General features: G+C 40.7%; 1 protein-coding gene across 2 annotated transcripts in view; it reads left to right on the plus strand.

Moving 5' to 3' along the window:
- The window catches only part of TPGS2 (tubulin polyglutamylase complex subunit 2), a 66,037-nt gene that overhangs the window by 20,343 nt on the left and 25,330 nt on the right, over positions 1 to 20,364 (plus strand). The window lies entirely within an intron of this gene.

Here is a 20,364-nt window from a genome sequence, read left to right on the forward strand (position 1 = left end):
GAGAGGTCAAAGAATTTGTCCTGGGCCACATAGCTACCAAGTAGCAGAGCCTATATTGTCTGCCTCTAAGCACATGCCCTTTCTGCTCTACCAGACTACCCCTCCTACGGAAGGCAACACTATGTCAGCCTTGCCCTCGCCAGCCAAGCAGCCCCCAGGAATGTGGACATGGTCAGTCCCTGCGAAGAGCTCCCACCCTCCCAGGGCTGAGCAGTGGCTTCACTGGCATATCAGTAGTTGCTATTAAGGTTTCTCTCCATGACCTCTGCTCAGCAGCACCTCAGCTCTTAGCATGGACTCACTCAGCTTCCACTCCCATTTTTACTCACATTACCTAAGAGAAAATGAAATTCCAGAGCAACGTCTACTGTTAAGCTCTTACTAGCTGATTGTGCTGGCACAGCTGTGGCTCTGCCAGCCAGGCCTGTAGACTTTGTGGATTACATCCCTTCTTATTCTTAAAAGGTTTGAGTCAGGCCTTTAGGGAAAACTGCCTTGGGACTCTGTAAGAATGAGAACTTCAAGTTTTTCTGTCTGCTGAAGAGGAGATTCCTAGCTTAGAAACCCAGGTTCATAGGTCAGGATGGGAGGATGAGAGGACAGGAATGCATTTTCTGGGGTGGAACACCATTAAAGTTGTGTCATTATGTCACTTATTTATTGAGGTAGTTTTTGAGGCATTGTCTTCCTGTGTCTTATACTGGATATTTCCCAGAATTCTCTAAGATGACTTGGTGCATTTGTTCCAGTTTTACCTATGATATCATGGTTTATTCATTTGTAGCATGCCTTCCATGACTGCTTTTTATATCTAGTGACACTGGGAACTAATCTGCCTCCTGGAAAATGCAACTTTTGGGGGTTCCCACTTAGCTTAGACTGATATTGAGGAGAATACAGTTGTAGAGCTGGATAAATAGCCATCAGCAGACTGGAAGAATTAAAGGATATGCACGAGAGAAATAGATTTTTAACTAACTGAGATAGCCAATAGAACATTTTCTTCAGACATATTGAGTTGGGGGAAGTTTTGCAGTAATTGCAGCATACAGGCTCAGTAGTTGTGGTTCACAGGCCCAGTAGCTCTGAGGCATGTGGAATCTCCCCAGACCAAGGGTTGAACCTATGTCCTGTGCATTGGCAGGCAGATTCTTAACTCCTGGACCACCACGGAAGTCCCTGGGTTTTTTGTTGTCATTGTAGTTATTGAGTTGTGTGAGCTCTTTGTATACTTTGGAAATTAAGCCCTTGTTAGTCGCAGCATTTGCAAATATTTGCTCCCAGTTTGTACCTAAGTTGTCTTTTCCTTTTTTTTTTTTTTTTTAATTTTATTTTATTTTTAAACTTTACAATATTGTATTGGTTTTGCCAAATATTGAAATGAATCCACCACAGGTATACATGTAATACACCACATTAACAAATTGAAAAATAAAAACCATATGATTATCTCAATAGATGCAGAGAAAGCCTTTGACAAAATTGAACATCTATTTATGATAAAAACTCTCCAGAAAGCAGGAATAGAAGGAACATACCTCAACATAATAAAAGCTATATATGACAAACCCACAGCAAACATTATCCTCAATGGTGAAAAATTGAAAGCATTTCCTCTAAAGTCAGGAACAAGACAAGGGTGCCCACTTTCACCATTACTATTCAACATAGTTCTGGAAGTTTTGGCCACAGCAATCAGAGCAGAAAAAGAAATAAAAGGAATCCAAATTGGAAAAGAAGAAGTAAAACTCTCACTATTTGCAGATGACATGATCCTCTACATAGAAAACCCTAAAGACTCCACCAGAAAATTACTAGAACTAATCAATGATTATAGTAAAGTTGCAGGATATAAAATCAACACACAGAAATCCCTTACATTCCTATACACTAATAATGAGAAAACAGAAAGAGAAATTAAGGAAACAATTCCATTCACCATTGCAACAGAAAGAATAAAATACTTAGGAATATATCTACCTAAAGAAACTAAAGACCTATATATAGAAAACTATAAAACACTGGTGAAAGAAATCAAAGAGGACACTAATAGATGGAGAAATATACCATGTTCATGGATTGGAAGAATCAATATAATGAAAATGAGTATACTACCCAAAGCAATTTATAGATTCAATGCAATCCCTATCAAGCTACCAATGGTATTCTTCACAGAGCTAGAACAAATAATTTCACAATTTGTATGGAAATACAAAAAACCTCGATTAGCCAAAGCTGTCTTGAGAAAGAAGAATGGAAGTGGAGGAATCAACCTACCTGACTTCAGGCTCTACTACAAAGCCACAGTCATCAAGACAGTATGGTACTGGCACAAAGACAGAAATATAGATCAATGGAACAAAACAGAAAGCCCAGAGATTAATCCACGCACATATGGACACCCTATCTTTGACAAAGGAGGCAAGAATATACAATGGATTAAAGACAATCTCTTTAACAAGTGGTGCTGGGAAAACTGGTCAACCACTTGTAAAAGAATGAAACTAGAACACTTTCTAACATCATACACAAAAATAAACTCAAAATGGGTTAAAGATCTAAACGTAAGACCAGAAATTATAAAACTCCTAGAGGAGAACATAGGCAAAACACTCTCCGACATACATCACAGCAGGATCCTCTATGATCCACCTCGCAGAATATTGGAAATAAAAGCAAAAATAAACAAATGGGACCTAATTAAACTTAAAAGCTTCTGCACAACAAAGGAAACTATTAGCAAGGTGAAAAGACAGCCTTCAGAATGGGAGAAAATAATAGCAAATGAAGCAACTGACAAACAACTAATCTCAAAAATATACAAGCAACTCCTACAGCTCAATTCCAGAAAAATAAATGACCCAATCAAAAAATGGGCCAAAGAATTAAATAGACATTTCTCCAAAGAAGACATACAGATGGCTAACAAACACATGAAAAGATGCTCAACATCACTCATTATCAGAGAAATGCAAATCAAAACCACTATGAGGTACCATTTCACGCCAGTCAGAATGGCTGCGATCCAAAAGTCTACAAGCAATAAATGCTGGAGAAGGTGTGGAGAAAAGGGAACCCTCTTACACTGTTGGTGGGAATGCAAACTAGTACAGCCACTATGGAGAACAATGTGGAGATTCCTTAAAAAACTGGAAACAGAACTGCCTTATGACCCAGCAATCCCACTGCTGGGCATACATACTGAGGAAACCAGAAGGGAAAGAGACACATGTACCCCAATGTTCATCGCAGCACTGTTTATAATAGCCAGGACATGGAAGCAACCTAGATGTCCATCAGCAGATGAATGGATAAGAAAGTTGTGGTACATATACACAATGGAGTATTACTCAGCCATTAAAAAGAATTCATTTGAATCAGTTCTAATGAGGTGGATGAAACTGGAGCCTATTATACAGAGTGAAGTAAGCCAGAAGGAAAAACACCAATACAGTATACTAACGCATATATATGGAATTTAGAAAGATGATAACAATAACCCTGTGTATGAGACAGCAAAAGAGACACTGATGTATGGAACAGTCTTATGGACTCTGTGGGAGAGGGAGAGGGTGGGAAGATTTGGGAGAATGGCATTGAAACATGTAAAATATCATGTATGAAATGAGATGCCAGTCCAGGTTCGATGCATGATACTGGATGCTTGGGGCTGGTGCACTGGGACGACCCAGAGGGATGGTATGGGGAGGGAGGAGGGAGGAGGGTTCAGGATGGGGAGCACATGTATACCTGTGATGGATTCATTTTGATATTTGGCAAAACTAATACAATTATGTAAAGTTTAAAAATAAAATTAAATTAAAAATAAATAAATAAATAAAATAAAATAAAAAAAGAAAGCTATGGTACGTATACACAATGGAGTATTACTCAGCCATTAAAAAGAATTCATTTGAATCAGTTCTAATGAGATGGATGAAACTGGAGCCTATTATACAGAGTGAAGTAAGCCAGAAAGAAAAACACCAATACAGTATACTAACACATATGGAATTTAGAAAGATGGTAACAATAACCCTGTATACGAGACAGCAAAAGAGACACTGATGTATAGAACAGTCTTTTGGACTCTGTGGGAGAGGGAGAGGGTGGGAAGATTTGGGAGAATGGCATTGAAACATGTATACTATCATGCATGAAACAAGTCGCCAGTCCAGGTTCAATGCATGATACTGGATGCTTGGGGAACACATGTCTTTTCCTTTTGTTTATAGTATTCTTTGCTATGCAAAAGCTTTAATTTTGATTAGGTCTCATTTGTTTATTTTTGCCTTGGGATACCTCAGAAAACATTGGTATGATTTATGTCAGAGAATGTTTTGCCCATATTCTCTTCTAGGAGTTTTGTGATGTTGTGTCTTATAGTTTTAAGTCAGTAACCCATTTTGAGTTATTTTTGTGTATGATCTGAGGGTGTCTCCTAACTTCACAGATTTACATGCAGCTGGTTGTTCCCCTTCTCCAACACCACTTGATGAAGAGACTATCTTTCCCCATTTTATATTCTTGCCTCCTTTATCAAAGATTAATTATCTATAGGTGTGCGGTTCATTTCTGGGCTCTCTATTCTATTCCATTGATCCATATATCTGTCTGTTTTTATACCAGTCTCACACTGCTTTGATTACTATAGCTTTTTAGTATTGTCTGAAGCAAAGAAATAGAGGAAAACAACAGAATGGGAAAGACTAGAGATCTCTTCAAGAAAATTAGAGATACCAAGGGAACACCTCATGCAAAGATGGGCTCGATAAAGTACAGAAATGGTATGGACCTAACAAGCAGAAGATATTAAGAAGACATGACAAGAATACACAGAAGAACTTTACAAAAAAGATCTTCATGACCCAGATAATCACGACGGTGTGATCACTCACCTAGAGCCAGACATCCTGGAATGTGAAGTCAAGTGGGCCTTAGAAAGCATCACTACGAACAAAGCTAGTGGAGGTGATGGAATTCCAGTTGAGCTATTTCAAATCCTAAAATATGATGCTATGAAAGTGCTGCACTCAATATGCCAGCAAATTTGGAAAAGTCAGCAGTGGCCACAGGACTGGAAAAGGTCAGTTTTCATTCCAATTCCAAAGAAAGGCAATGCCAAAGAATGCTCAAACTACCGCACAATTGCACTCATCTCACACGCTAGTAAAGTAATGCTCAAAATTCTCCAAGCCAGGCTTCAGCAATATGTGAACCGTGAACTTCCTGATGTTCAAGCTGGTTTTAGAAAAGGCAGAGGAACCAGAGATCAAATTGCCAACATCTGCTGGTTCATGGACAAAGCAAGAGAGTTCCAGAAAAACATCTATTTCTGCTTTCTTGACTATTCCAAAGCCTTTGACTGTGTGGATCACAATAAACTGGAAAATTCTGAAAGAGATGGGAATACCAGACCACCTGATCTGCCTCTTGGGAAACCTGTGTGCAGGTCAGGAAGCAACAGTTAGAACTGGACATGGGACAACAGACTGGTTCCAAATAGGAAAAAGAGTACGTCAAGACTGTATATTGTCACCCTGCTTGTTTAACTTATATGCAGAGTACATCATGAGAAACGCTGGGCTGGAAAAAGCACAAGCTGAAATCAAGGTTGCTGGGAGAAATATCAATAACCTCAGATATGCAGATGACACCACCCTTATGGCAGAAAGTGAAGAGGATCTCAAAAGCCTCTTGATGAAAGTGAAAGAGGAGAGTGAAAAACTTGGCTTAAAGCTCAACATTCAGAAAATGAAGATCATGGCATCCAATCCCATCACTTCATGGGAAATAGATGGAGAAACAGTGGAAACAGTAGCTGACTTTATTTTTCTGGGCTCCAAAATCACTGCAGATGGTAATTGCAGCCATGAAATTAAAAGACGCTTACTCCTTGGAAGGAAAGTTATGACCAACCTAGATAGTACGTTCAAAAGCAGAGACATTACTTTGCCAACAAAGGTCCATCTAGTCAAGGCTATGGTTTTTCCAGTGGTCATGTATGGATGTGAGAGTTGGACTGTGAAGAAAGCTGAGCACCAAAGAATTGATGTTTTTGAACTGTGGTGTTGGAGAAGACTCTTGAGAGTCCCTTGGACTGCAAGGAGGTCCTACCAGTCCATCCTAAAGGAGATCAGTCCTGGGTATTCATTGGAAGGACTGATGCTGAAGCTGAAACTCCAATACTTTGGCCACCTCATGTGAAGAGTTGACTCATTGGCAAAGACTCTGATGCTGGGAGGGATTGGGGGCAGGAGGAGAAGGGGACAACAGAGGATGAGATGGCTAGATGGCATCACCGACTCGATGGACATGAGTTTGAGTGAATTCCAGGAGTTGGTGATGGACAGGGAGGCCTGGCGTGCTGCGATTCATGGGGTTGCAAAGAGTTGGACATGACTGAGCGACTGAACTGAACTGAAGTCTAGAAAGGTTATGCCTCCTGCTTTGTTCTTTTTCCCTAGGATTGCTTTGGCAATTCTGAATCTTTTATGGTTCCATATAAATTTTAGAACTATTTGTTCTTGTTCTGTATAAAACGTTTTGGGTAATTTGATAGCGATCAGATTGGATATGTGGATTGCACTTGGGTAGTATAGCCATTCTAACCATTTTAATTCTTCTAAACCAAGAGCATGGGATAGCTTTTCAGTTTTTTGAATCATCTTAAGTTTCCTTCACTAATGTTTTATAGTTCTCAGCATATAAGTCTTTCACTTTGCTGATGAGGTTATACCTAAGTTGTTTTTTTTTGTTTTTTTTTTTTTTTTTCGGATGTGACTTTCAAAGGGACTGTTTACATTCCCTTCTCTGATATTTCATTGTCTGTTTAAAGAAATGCAACTGATTCCTGTGTCCTGCTACCTTGCTGAATTTATCAATTCCAGTCTTGTTTTGTGTGGTCTTTAGGGTTTTCTGTATATAGTATCATGCCATCTGCATATAATGACAATTTTATCCCTCCCTTACCAATTTGAAATGGGCTTCCCAGGTGGCAGTAGTGGTAAAGAACCCACCTGCCAGCACAAGATGTGAGAGATGCAGGTTCAATCCTTGGGTCAGGAAGATTCCCTGGAGGAAGGCACGGCAACCCACTCCAGTATTCTAGCCTGGAGAATCCCATGGACAGAGGAGCCAGGCAGGCTACAGTCCATAGAGTCGGACAGAGTCAGACATGACTGAAGTGACTTAGCAAGCACCAGTTTGAATTTTAATTCTTTTCCTTGTCTGATTGCTCTGGCTAGGACTTCCAATACTGTGTTGAATAGAAGTAGTGAGAATAGGAATCCTTGTCTTCTTCCTGAATTTAGTGGGAATGCTTTCCGGTTTTCACTGTTGAGTATCGTACTAGCTGTAGGTTTGTCGTAAATAGCTTTATTATGTTGAAATATATTCCCTCTGTACCCACTTTGGTAAGAATTTTTATCATAATTGGATATTTAGTTTCACTGAATGCTTTTTTTTATCTGTTGAGATGACTGTGTGGTTTTTGTCTTTCCTTTTGCTGTGTAGTGTATCACATTGATTCATTTGTGTATGGTGAACCGTCCTTGTATGATTTAATCCTTGGATGAACCCAGCTTTGTTGTGGTATATGATCTTTTTTATGTATTACTGGATCTGGTTTGCTAATATTTTGTTGAGAATTTTTGCATTTATATTCATCAAAGATATTGGCTTATAATTTTCTCTTCTTTTTGTACTGCCTTTGTCTGGTTTTGGTATCAGACGATGGTGACATCCTAGAATGTCTTTGGAGTGTTCCTACCTCTTCGATCTTTTGGCAGTTTGAGAATTATCTGTGTAAGTTCTTCCTCGCATGTTTGGTAAAATTCGCCCGTGAAACCATCTGGCCCTGGACTTTCTTGTAGGGAGTTTTTTGTTGTTGTTGTTAATTACAGATTCTATTTCACTTCTAGTGATTGGTCTGTTCAAATTACCTATTTCCTCTTGATTCAGTTTTGGTGGGCTATGTGTTTCTAGAAAGTTGTCCATTTCTTCTAGGTTGCCAAATTTGTTGACATATGGTGTTCATATAATTGACATATAATTGTTCTCTTATAGTTTTTTTTGGTCTTTCTGATGTATCATTTCTTATTTTGACTATTTGAATCTTCTCTCTTTTCTTCTTGTGAGCCTGGCCAGATATTTGTCAGTTTTGTTTAAACTTTCAGAGAACCAGCTCTTTGGTTCTCTTTCTATTGATTTTTTTCTATTGTTTTTTAATCTCTATTTCCTCTCTGATATTTATTATTTCCTTCCTTCTGCCAACTTTAAGTTTTGTTTGTTCTTCTTTAACTAGTTCTTTTAGGTGGTGGATTAGGTTGTTTGAGATTTTTCTTGTTTCTTAAAGTCCTGTATTGATATGAAATTTCCTCTAAGAACTGCTTTTGCTGCATCCCATAATTTTGTATAGTTTTTCATTGTCATTTGCTTCAAGGTATTTTAAAAAATTTCTTCTTTAATTGTTGACCTGTCAGTTTTTAAATAGCATATTGTTTAGTCTCCGCATAACTTTTTTTTTCTCATTTCTTTTTCTGTGGTTGAGTTCTGGTTTCATACCATTGTGGTTGAAAAGATACTTCAAATAATTTCTGTACTCTTAAATTTGTTGAACCTTCTTTTGTGCCCTAGGGTGTGATCAGTCCTAGAGAATGTTCCATGTGCACTTGAAAAGAATGTGTATTCTGCTTTTTTGAATGTAATGTCCTGGAAATATAAATTAAGTCTAACTGTTCTATTTTGTCATTTAGGATCTCTCTTACCTTGTTGACTTTCTGTCTCAAAGATCTGTCCATTGATGTGAGTGGGGTGTTAAAGTTCCATACTATTATTGTATTCCCATCAACTTCTCCCTTTACATCTGTTAGTATTTTTATGTATTTCAGTGCTTCTATATTGGGTGTTTGGGCACTAAAATTACTTCAGATGGTGACTATAGCCATGAAATTATATGATGATTGCTTCTTGGAAGGAAAGCTGTGACAAACCTAGATATTGTGTGACAAAACAAAGATCACTTTGCTGACAAAGGGCCATATAGTCAAGGCTACGGTCTTTGCAGTGGTCATGTACAGATGTGAGAGCTGGACAGTAAAGAAGGCAGAACACTGAGGAATTGATGCTTTCAAACTGTGGTGCTGGAGAAGACTCTTTCAGAGTCCCTTGGACAGCAAGGAGAGCAAAACAGTTAATCTTAAAGGAAATCAACCCTGAATGGTCTTTGGGAGGACTGATGGTGCTGAAGCTCCAATACTTTGGCCGCCTGAGGCAAACCCCTGATTCATTGGAAAAGACCCTGATGCTGCGAAGGATTGAAGGCAGAAGAAGAGGGTGACAGAGGATGAGATGGTTGGATGGCGTCACTGATTCATTGGACATGAACTTGGGCAAACTCTGGGAGATGGTGAGGGACAGAGAAGCCTGGTGTGCTGCAGTCTGGGGAGTCACGAAGAGTCGGACACAACTTGGCGACTGAGCAGCAGGATCATATTGGGTGTGCAAGGAGTCAGGCACGACTGAGCATGAGCATACAGTACATATGTTGGGTACACATATGTAAACGAGTATAATATCCAATCCTTGTATCAATCCTTTTATCTTAATGTAGTGTCTTTCTTTATCTTTCTTTGTAGCCTTTGATCTAAAGTCTATTTTACCTGATAGGAGTTTTATGACCCTCACTTTCTTGTAATTTCCATTTGCACGAAATGTCTTTTTTCTTCCCCTCACTTCAGTCTGTGTTTGTCCTTTGCCCTAAAGTGGGTCTCTTGTGGACAGCATATTGTAGTCCCTTGTTTTTTTTATTTAATATGCCATTCTCTGTGTCTTGACTGGAGCATTTAGCCTATTGACATTTAAGATAGTTATTGATAGATATGTTTTATTGCCATATTAAACCCTATTTTCATGTTTTTATATTTTATATTTATATTTTCTTGATTTTATATTTCTTTGTCCCCTTCTGTTTCTTCTTTTGTAGTTTTATGATTTTCTTTTGTTTTACATTTATGTTCTCTTCTCTTTGGTTTTTGTGAATGCATTGTATGTTTTTGCTTTGTAGTTACCCTGTTTTCAAGTTTGTTAAGTCTTTCTTGTACTTACTTGCCTTAAACTTATAGTCATATAGACTCAAACACATTCTTGGAAAAAAAATCTACATTTTCTTACTCTTATTTCCCAAATTTTATGATTTTGATCCTCTTTTACATCTTCATATTCATCATTTTGCTGTTCATTGTGTTTATCACTTTCACAGAAATTTAATTTATTTTTTAAATCAGTGTACTGGCTTATTTAAGTGATTTATTCTTTCCTTAGATTCTTACTACTTTATTTAGAGAAAATCTTTTAATATTCCATTTAGGATAGGTTTAGTATTGCTATATTCTTTGAATTTTTGCTTATCTGAGAAATCCTTAATCTCTCTTTCTATTCTAAATGATAATCCTGTTGGGCAGAGGATTCTAGATTGCAGATTTTTCCCTTTCAGGACTTTAAATATATCTTGCCCCACTCCCTTTTGGCCTGCAGCTGTTTCTGTAGAGAAATCAGCTGGTAGCCTTATTGGGGTTCCCTTATAATTAACTCTTTGTTTTTCTCTTGCTGCCTTTAGAATTGTCCCTTTAACTTTGGCCATTTTTATTATGTCTTGGTGTAGGTCTGTTTGCATTTACCTTGTTTGGGACCCTCTATGCTTCTTGTACCTAGATATTGTTTCCTTCTTTATGTTTGGGATGTTTTCAGTCACAGTTTGTTCAAATACATTTTCAATCCCCTTTTCTTTATCTTCTCCTTCTGGGATTCCTATTATGTGTACATTGGCATGCTTCATATTATCCCATAGGTCTCTTACATTGCTTTCATTTTTTTAAAATTTGGCTTTCTGTCTGCTGTTCTGACTGGTTGATTTCCATTATTCTATCTCCCAGATCATTTATTCATTCTTATGCATTATTCATTCAGCTTTTCATTACCTTTAGCTCAGCTTTTGTCTGTGAGTGAATTTTCTAATTTTTCTTGGCTCCTCCTTATAGTTTCTAGTTTCCTTTTACAGTAATCTGCATTTCTCTCAATAGTCATTCTTAACTTCTTCAGTATTTTTATTATCTTCTTTTTGAACTCATTGTCTATTAGAATGATGAGGTCTGTTTCATTGCTTGTTCTTTCAGGAGAATTCTCTTGATATTTTATTCGAGAGTGGTCCTCTTCTTCATTTTGCTTATATTTCTCTTGATATATGAGTTTGCTGCTGCTAAGTTGCTTCAGTTGTGTCCGACTCTGTGCGACCCCATAGACAGCAGCCCACCAGGCTCCGCCGTCCCTGGGATTCTCCAGGCAAGAACACTGGAGTGGGTTGCCATTTCCTTCTCCAGTGTATGTGAGTTTAGGAGAAACAATTATCTGTTGTGGTCTTGGAGGGCTATTTTTATGGAGGAGCATCCCTATGTAGCCTGTGTAGGTTTAATATTTTTTGATGTGAGAGCTGTTTTTGGTGTTGATTCCTGTTGCCTCTTTCCTCAGTGTATGCTGGCCACTGTGTTGTGGCGGCCAGAGCCTGCCCTGTATATTGGTCAGGGCTTCCTCCTTGCTCTGTGGTTGTCGCTGCCCTGTTGGGAGCTGGGTCTGTTCTCTCGCTGTTGGAGTAGAAGCCCCCAGATCCATTTCTGAGCTTTGGTAGGCGGTAAATGGAATTGGAGCACTCGCACTGGGAGAAGAGCCAGAGCTGTTCCCCCGTGAGTGTGCTTTGTCGTGTCACCTGTCACCTGTTCTGCTGCCTTACAAAGTGCACTGTTGCTGGCACTGCCCTGGACCCCATCTCAACCTTGGGAATGCCAGCACCGACCCTGGTGCCCCCCAGGCATTGTTTCCACAGGACCACCAGCGCAAATCAACCAGGGTCAGGTCCCAGGACCACATTCATCACTCATCTGGAGCACAGCGGGAGCTACAAAGGCAGCTCAGACCCCCCTCCCCAAGTGCACATGCCCACAAAGCCCGTGACTGCCACACCCGTTCCAGCCATGGACACACCCAGTGTCTACTCTGAGGTCCTACCGGCACTGAATTTACAAAGCCAGTGGCAGAGGCATAAGATTGTGGCTTGCACAACCACAGGGTTAGATTTCAGCCCTACTTCCCAAGTTTCATGGCTTCTAAGGCTCAGCTATGGTTTTAGCCCCACCTCGGCAAGTGGGCAACCTGCTGGCATTTACTCCCACCACCCCCAAGATGGTGACTGGGCCACAAGAGCCTTTGGAGGCGGGAGCCCCTGAGGCAGCAGCTGGGAAGACATGTTCTCACAGGGCCCACAGCTGCGGGGCCAGTACACAGAGAAAGAGGCTATGATGTCAGCCTCGCCCCCTACTTAATGCTCCACATGACAGTGGTGCTTTGCTTCTGTTGCCCACCTGGGTTTCTTCTGTGAACACCCCCAGCTGCAGCTACACCCCCACGCTCCAGCCCTTTCAGGCTATCTCTGCACAGCCAACAGCCGTCCCCTTCCCGCATCCGTTCTCTACCCCCCAACTTCCAGTGCCAGCCCCACTCACACCAGCAGACCTGCATCTCAGGCTGGGACGCACAGGGCAGTGGTGCGGGCCCTCTGCAAGTCTTTCTCTGTGCTGCCTGGCGCAGCCTGATTGCTGGGTTCCCCTCTGAGCCTCTGAAGCTAGCTCTCTGTCCCAGCTCCTCTCCCTGCTGCTTAAGTGGCTTCATCCTGTGGGAACCTTTCCTCTTCCCCACCACACTCCCCCCACCAGGGGGTCAGGTCCCATCCTGCTCCCTCTCCTCTTTTCTTTTTTCTTACCCGGTTACACGGGGCTCTTTCATGTCCTCTCAGGGGTTTGAGGTCTTCTGGTAGTATTCAGCAGGGCTTCTGTGAGAACTGTTCCATTTGTAGATGTATTTTTGATGTACTTGTGGGAGGAGGTGAGTTCCACATGCTTTTACTCTGCTGTCTTGTTTGGAGTTAGTGTTATAGAAAGATTCATCCACTTCTAATATTTCATGATTCTTTGTTGCAAATGTAGGAAGAAAAGGTTAAAACTAAAGCCTAAATGGCTATCTATATCTGCTGCAATCTCCTAAAATTAGAAAAAAAAATGGACAAACCTCTTTTTATTTTAATGCATTTCACCATTTTTTTGTTGTTGTTCTTTAAACAACAGCTTCAATCTGCTTGGTTTTGTGCAGTTTCGTGATTCACGTTCCCTTTGCCTGCAAGCTGCCTTTTATAATGATGGAGTTAGTGAAATGTCTGCACCAAGCATTTCATCTTTTGCACACTGCGAAGGCGTCTGCCTCTTAATTCTCATAGCATCCCAGGGTCAGGAGAGTTCTGTTTTTAAACATTTCAGTGACATTTCATAGTTCCAGAGTATAGTACAATTCTTGATTGGTTAGACTTTTCGATTTCCAAATATAATTTAATTTATTAATGGTGAAACTATGGCCCAGGAGACCAAACGGTTTGGCAGAACATCATCCCCTCTCTTTTTAGCCTCACTTTTTCTACAGTCTTCAGGGTGGATTCTGAACCTTCTTCCAGATGTGTCCCTCACATGCCCCTGCTCTGAATGCATTGTAAGCATCCCAGATGGGAGAGAGCAGCCTAGAACACCCTGTCACCATGGTCCCTCACACTGAGTGCTCACTCTGCCCCCATAGTTCTTCTGTGACAGGTAAGTCGCCCTTCCACTCTCCAGTGCCTCCCTTCCTCCGTCCGGACCAGCAGCTGCCTGAGAGGGTCTTTCCCATCTCTTCAAAACTAAGAACAAAAATAAAACTTTCAACCTTATGTGTATTTTGAGAGGAAGACTGACGGTTGTGTGGAGAAAGAGTGGCTGCCTCTCCTCTGAGTCTTCAGCAACTCAGCTCTGTCCCCAAACTTGGATACCCCAGCCACCAAGACAACAGGTTCTGGTTAACCAGGCCTTCCCCGTCTCCTTAGGAAGGAGTTTGAGAATGCACTGGAGTTCTCCGGGTATCTCACCCCATCCTTCCACAGCTCTTCCGGTTTTCTCCTCCCGGAGGAGAGTTTCAGTAGGCGCCGGTGTCCTCCCTGCCTGAGGTTTCCAGTTAGGTCTCAGTGCTCCACATCAGTGGCCATTCTGGGCAGCCCTTCCTCTGCTTTTGTTGCCCATGGACTCATAGGAGCCTGCCCACTGCGGATAAGCACCTACGGAAGCAGTGATTTCCATGTTCTGGCTGTGGCTCTTTGCTGAACTGATCCTGCCTCCCTGGCCGCCCCCACCCCCTAGTGAAGTGGCCTCTGAAAGACAGGGAATGATGGGGCACAGGATTCTCAGAAGTACAGCAAGTGAGCAGGAGCCCATAGACGGGCTCAGGCAGTGCTCAGGAAGGCTCCAGGAATCAAGCTGATGACACCCAAAACATTAGAGTGGCTCAGTCTGTCCAGGTGATGAGGCAGTAACACAGCTTGTGGTGGACTTTCTAGCAGCGCTTAAAGAAATTATTGTAAATAGTTTCCTTCTGCTGCTGCTGCTAAGTCGCTTCAGTCATGTCTGACTCTGTGCAACCCCAGAGATGGCAGCCCACCAGGCTCCCCCGTACCCGGGATTCTCCAGGCAAGAACGCTGGAGTGGGTTGCCATTTCCTTCTCCAATGCAAAATAGTTTCCTTAGGAGGCGGGAAAAAAATCAGAAGTTGGGAATTATGTAACCGAGTCATCACTGGGATACAGGGAAATTGCAGTCCCGTGGGGATGCCACTCTTACTGCACACACTGGTCAGCAGAGTTATTCTCCCTTCTTGACTTTCTCTCAGATCCTCTCTCATCCTTACCCTTCGACTGCCATTTGCTTTCTGCCAGTCTTCCTCCTTCCCCTTCTTTTTCATCCCCTAAAAATAGAGACTGACCCTAAATCTGGCAAGAGAACCCTTCTGAAGTGAGTAGATTTCTCCCTGCAGAAGAGCAGTCTCTTCCCACATTGTGCAGGAGAGAAATGGCACTATCTCTGAGTTGCTGGCCAGAGCATAGGAGCCACGAAAACATGATGCCCCTGCAGCTCAGCCCCATGTCCACAGAACATACTTATCGCCTCCCACAGCCAGCCTCTGCCATGTGGAATCAGTTGACATCTGCAGGCTCTTTCATGTTTTTCTCCTTCATCTGCCCTCACTGAAGCACCTGGAAACTTCAGTTACTCAGCCAAGCATGAAGAGAGAAAGCAGTGATAATTAGGTCAGTCTTCTATATGCACATGATAAAGCACTCTTAAAATAATGATGTAATTAATAAATTTATTAACAAAATTAAAAAAAAATGTTTTAAGTAAAAATAAAAGTGGCTTCCGCACTAGAAGCCGCACTCAGAAGGAAGGGCTGGAAGTACTGCAGGAGCCGCCACTTGGGCTGCCAGGCAGTAAGGTCCACAGCAAGGAGGCGGCACAGCTGAGGCCACAGTGATTTCTATGAAAATGAGAGAGCATGTTTACTGTCTTTTTGAACTTGGTCGGCTTGACATTTGCATATTTATGTGAGTATTTGAGATGTTTTAAACACTTTATTTCCAGAGAAGGCAATGGCACCCCACTCCAGTACTCTTGCCTGGAAAATCCCATGGACGGAGGAGCCTGGTAGGCTGTAGTCCATGGGGCCGCTAAGTTGGACACAACTGAGCGATTTCACTTTTGCTTTTCACTTTCATGCATTGGAGAAGGAAATGGCAACCCACTCCAGTGGTCTTGCCTGGAGAATCCCAGGGAAGGGGCAGCCTGGTGGGCTGCTGTCTATGGGGTCACACAGAGTCGGACATGACTGAGGTGACTTAGCAGCAGTAGCAGCAGCAAACACTTTATTTCACTGTTTTTTTTTTTTTTCTATTTTTATGAATTTTGAGTAATTCTTTAAAATACTAGTATAAAATAATACCAAATTTTATTTTTTGAGTGAAATAAATAGTGTGTCTTATAATCACTACTATTGAAATTTTCCAGCATAACTTAAAGGTGATCAGTGCTTGCAGACCTTCTCAGAAGGGATCTTATGAAATCTGGGTTGAGAAGTAGTTTCCTTGTGCCCACCACTAGATGGCACTGGTGACCAGCATCTCATATTGGATGCTGACCTTTGCGGATGACAGGAGGAGCAAGAACTTTTTCAGAATACTAATAACTATTGACTTCCTGTACTAGGGTGCCATGGGTCAGGAGAAAGGTATTTTGCGTGTACACTTTTCTCTAAGAAAGCACAGACAGTGTGCAATACTGGAGGCATTCGGAGAAAGCTGTAAACTCGAAATAACTTACTAAGCAGGAAAAAAAATGTTCAGTGCAAGGAGTCAGAGAATTCTTTATGTTACCCATCTCTGAAATTGAGAACTTGATGGTGAAGATAGAAAAAACAAACAGAAACAATCAGAATGTGTGTTTTAGTTCTTAGATCAAGAAAATGAAAATCCTGTTTCTTTAAAATGACAGCTCTTGTATTGTTGTTGTTTAGTCACTAAGTTGTGTCTGACTCTTTTGTGACTGTAGCCCACCAGGCTCCTGTGTCCATGGGATTTCCCAGGCAAGAATACCGTATTGGGTTGCCATTTCCCTCTCCAGGGGATCTTCCTGACCCAGGGATTGAACCCACGTCTCCTGCATTGACAGGCATATTCTTTACCACTGAGCCACCAGGGAAGCTATTGTGTTCTTAATAATTTAAAAACATTGCTTAAAATTACCTGCAAGCTTGAAGCTTGCCTCTCACATATAGTTCTTCAAGATACTATACCCTGAAACCATAGTAATTACCCTAATGACCTAGTCTTCTCTCTCTGCCAGATTCCTAACTTCTCCCACCTCCAGTCTTTTATAGACTCAATCTTAGAGATTATTCTTAAACCTGGATTCACAGAGTTTGACAGTCAAGGTCACTCAGCTTGTTGCAGAATTGGGAAATAAATTCAGATCATCCTGTTACACTCAACTTCTTCACATATTGGGTGGTACCTGGAATTGACTGACAGTGTGACCTGAACAAACTTGATACAAGCAGTGTTCAGTATCACATCTCAAAAGGGTCCAGTAAGCAGAAAGTTTGGAAATTGCCCCTCTGCCTGTATCAACATGACAAGAAGAAAGAAAAGTAATTGGAGAACTCATCCTTCTGTGCTCAGTAGTCTGATTGGCTAGAAAAGACTGGCCAGACGCATGCAGAGGTGTGAGTTACATAGAATTTAATGGGTGCTCCTAGTAACTCCTGAAAGGAATCACAGCTTTTTTTGGATGATTTACTATTCATATGAAATATTTGCTTATATTCTATTGTGCTTCTTTTTAAGAACTTTCAGAACTATTAAATTCATTCATTAAATGCTCTAGAAGTATATGCTTTTTACCTTAATCAGTTCTCACTGATCCAATAGTTTGTTTCAGGAAATAAGTTATGTGCATGGTTCTGAAATTTCCAGAAGCGACTGCTTTGTTACCGAATCATCAGAACTGTAGGGTCCCTCTCACACCACGTTCCTGTAGGTGTTAAGGGTGCAGATCTTTCAGCTCCTTGATGAAACTTATCCCCAAGTATTTCATTCGTTTTGATGCAATTGTCAATAAGATGGTTTTCTTAATTTCTCTTTCTGATAGGTGGTTATTCTTGTGTAGAAAAGCAACAAAAATTTTATATTGATTTGGTACCCTGAAGCTTTACTTAATTCATTTGTTAGTTCTAAATGTTTTTTGGTGGAGTCTTTAGGATTTTCTCTGTGTAATACCATGTCATCTGCCAATAGTGATAATGTTACTTCTTTTCTGATTTGGATGCCTTTTGTTTCTTTTTATTGCCTAATTTCTCTGCTTAGTATTTGCAATATTGTGTTGAATAAACTTAGCAGGAGTGGCCATCCTTGTCTTCCTGATCTTAGTGGAACAGCTTTCAGCTTTTAACCCTTCAATATGATGTTTCCTGTAGGCTAACTTATGTTTCCTCTCTACCTACCTGTTGAGAGGTTTTTTTTTTTTTTTTAATCATGAATGGATGTCTAATTTTGTGGAATGCTTTTTTGACATCTATTGAGATGATCATATGCTATTTTTAATGTTTATTTATTTTTTGCTGCATCAGGTCTTAGTTGAGGCAGGTGGGAGCTTGCATTGCAGCCCATGGACTCTGTAGTTGCCGCACGTGGGTTCTCTAGTTGAGGCACGTGGGCTCAGTAGTTGTAGTGCGCAGGCTGTTGCCCCATGGCATGTGGGATCTTGGACTTCCCTGGTGGCTCAGATAGCAAAGAATCTGCCTGTCAATGCAGGAGACCCAGGTTTGATCCCTGGACTGGGAAGATCCCCTGGAGAAAGGAATGGCTACTCACTCCAGTTTTCTTGCCTGGAGGATTCCATGGACAGAAGAGTCTGGCAGGCTACACAGAATGGGGTCACAGAGAATTGGACACAACTGAGTAGCTAAGATTTCATATGTGAGATCTTAGTTTCCCAACAAAGGATTGAACCTGCGTCCCCAGCCCTGAAAGGTGGATTTTTAACCACTAGGCTACCAGTGAAAGTGAAAGTGACAGTCGCTCGGTACTAGCGACTTGTACTAGTTTTGGTCTTAGTTTATTCTTTTTTCTCTGGTTCCTTGAAGTGTAAAGTTGCATTGTTTGCTTGAGAACTTTCCTATTTCCTGATACAGGCACTTACGGCCATGAATTCCCTTCTAGAACTGCTTTTGCAGCATCCCATAAGTTTTAGTGTATTGCATTTCCATTTTTATTTGTCTCAGGATATTTTTAAATTTCTCTTTTGACTTCTTCTTGACCATTGGTTATTCAGTGGCATGTTTTTTAAATTCCACATTTTTGTCAATTTTCCTGTTTCCTTCCTATAATTGAGTCTAGTTTCATACCATTGTGGACAGAAAAGATACTCAATATGATGTCAGTCTTAATTTTGTTAATAGTTTTGTCGCCTACCCTGTGATCTGTTATGACTGTTTCATGTACACTTGAGCAGAATCTGGATTCTGCTGATTTTCAATAGATTATTCTGTAAATGTTATGTCCATCTTATCCATTGTTCCATTGTGTTGCTGTTTCCCCTTTAGGTCTGTTAATATTTCCTTTATCTGTCTTGGAGGCATACATATTTATAAATGTTATATCCTGTTGTTGGATTGACCCCTTTATCATTATATACTGTCCTTCTTTGTCTCTTGTAGGACGCTTGTCTTGTATAACTATCCCAGCTTTCTTTGATTCCCATTTATGTTCATCCCTTCACTTTTAGTTTATGTGTTATTACATCTGAAGTGAATCTCTTGTAGACGACATAGTTCCATAATTTGGCCGCCTTTCTTATTCAGTCACTCTTTGTTTTTTGATTGTAGAATTTATTTCACTTACATTTGAAATAATTGTTGATATATACTGCCTTACTGCTATTTTGTTCATTGTTTTTTAGCTATTTTATAACTCTTTTGTATTTTGTTCCTGTCTTCTCTTGCTTTCTTCCTTTGTAATTTGATGATTTTCTGTAATGGAGTGCTTAGACTCCTTTCTCTTTATCTTTTTGGTGTCTGCTATAGGCTTTTGCTTTGTGCTCATCATGAGGCTTGTATTTAAATGTAACAATCTAAACTGATCACTGCTTGTTTGATGCATTTTAAAGCTTTACAACTTTACTTTCCCCACCACACATTTAAAAAGATGTCACAATTTACTTTTTTTCATCTTGTGGATCTGTTAACAAATTATTGCAGTTATAGTTACTTTTACTACTAAAATATAGTGTGTTTTAGTACTTTTAAAGTGTCCTGTGTGTGCATACTCAGCCACTTCAGTCGTGTCCAACTCTTTTTGACCCTGCGGACTGTAGCCCACCAGGCTCCTCTGTTCATGGGGATTCTGCAGGCAAAAATATTGGAGTGGGTTGCCGTTTCCTCCTCTAGAGGATCTTCCCAACCAAGGGATTGAACCCACGTCTCTTGTCTCCTGCATTGGCAGGGGCTTCTTTACCACAAGCGCCACCTTTAGTACCTTTACTGTGGTTGTTTTCTTCTTTGTCTTTTAAACTTCATACTTTGTCTCTAAGTGATTAACCCACTGCCGTGACAACATTATTCTGAATTTAACTATACTTTAACTTTTGCCTGTGAGATTTATATTGTCATCTTTTCCCTGTTACCAATTATCACCCTTTGTTTCACTTTAAAGAAGACCCTTTAATATTTGTTGTTCTGTTCAGTTCAGTTCAGTTGCTCAGTCATGTCTGACTCTTTGCAACCCCATGGACCACAGCACACCAGACCTCCCTGTCCATCACCAACTCACGGAGTCTACCCAAACCATGTCCATCAAGTTGGTGATGTCATCCAATCATCTCATCCTCTGTCGTCCCCTTTTCCTCCTGCCTTCAA

Source organism: Bos indicus x Bos taurus, chromosome 24 (genome assembly GCF_003369695.1).
Source record: "Bos indicus x Bos taurus breed Angus x Brahman F1 hybrid chromosome 24, Bos_hybrid_MaternalHap_v2.0, whole genome shotgun sequence".
Taxonomy (NCBI): Eukaryota; Metazoa; Chordata; class Mammalia; order Artiodactyla; family Bovidae; genus Bos; species Bos indicus x Bos taurus.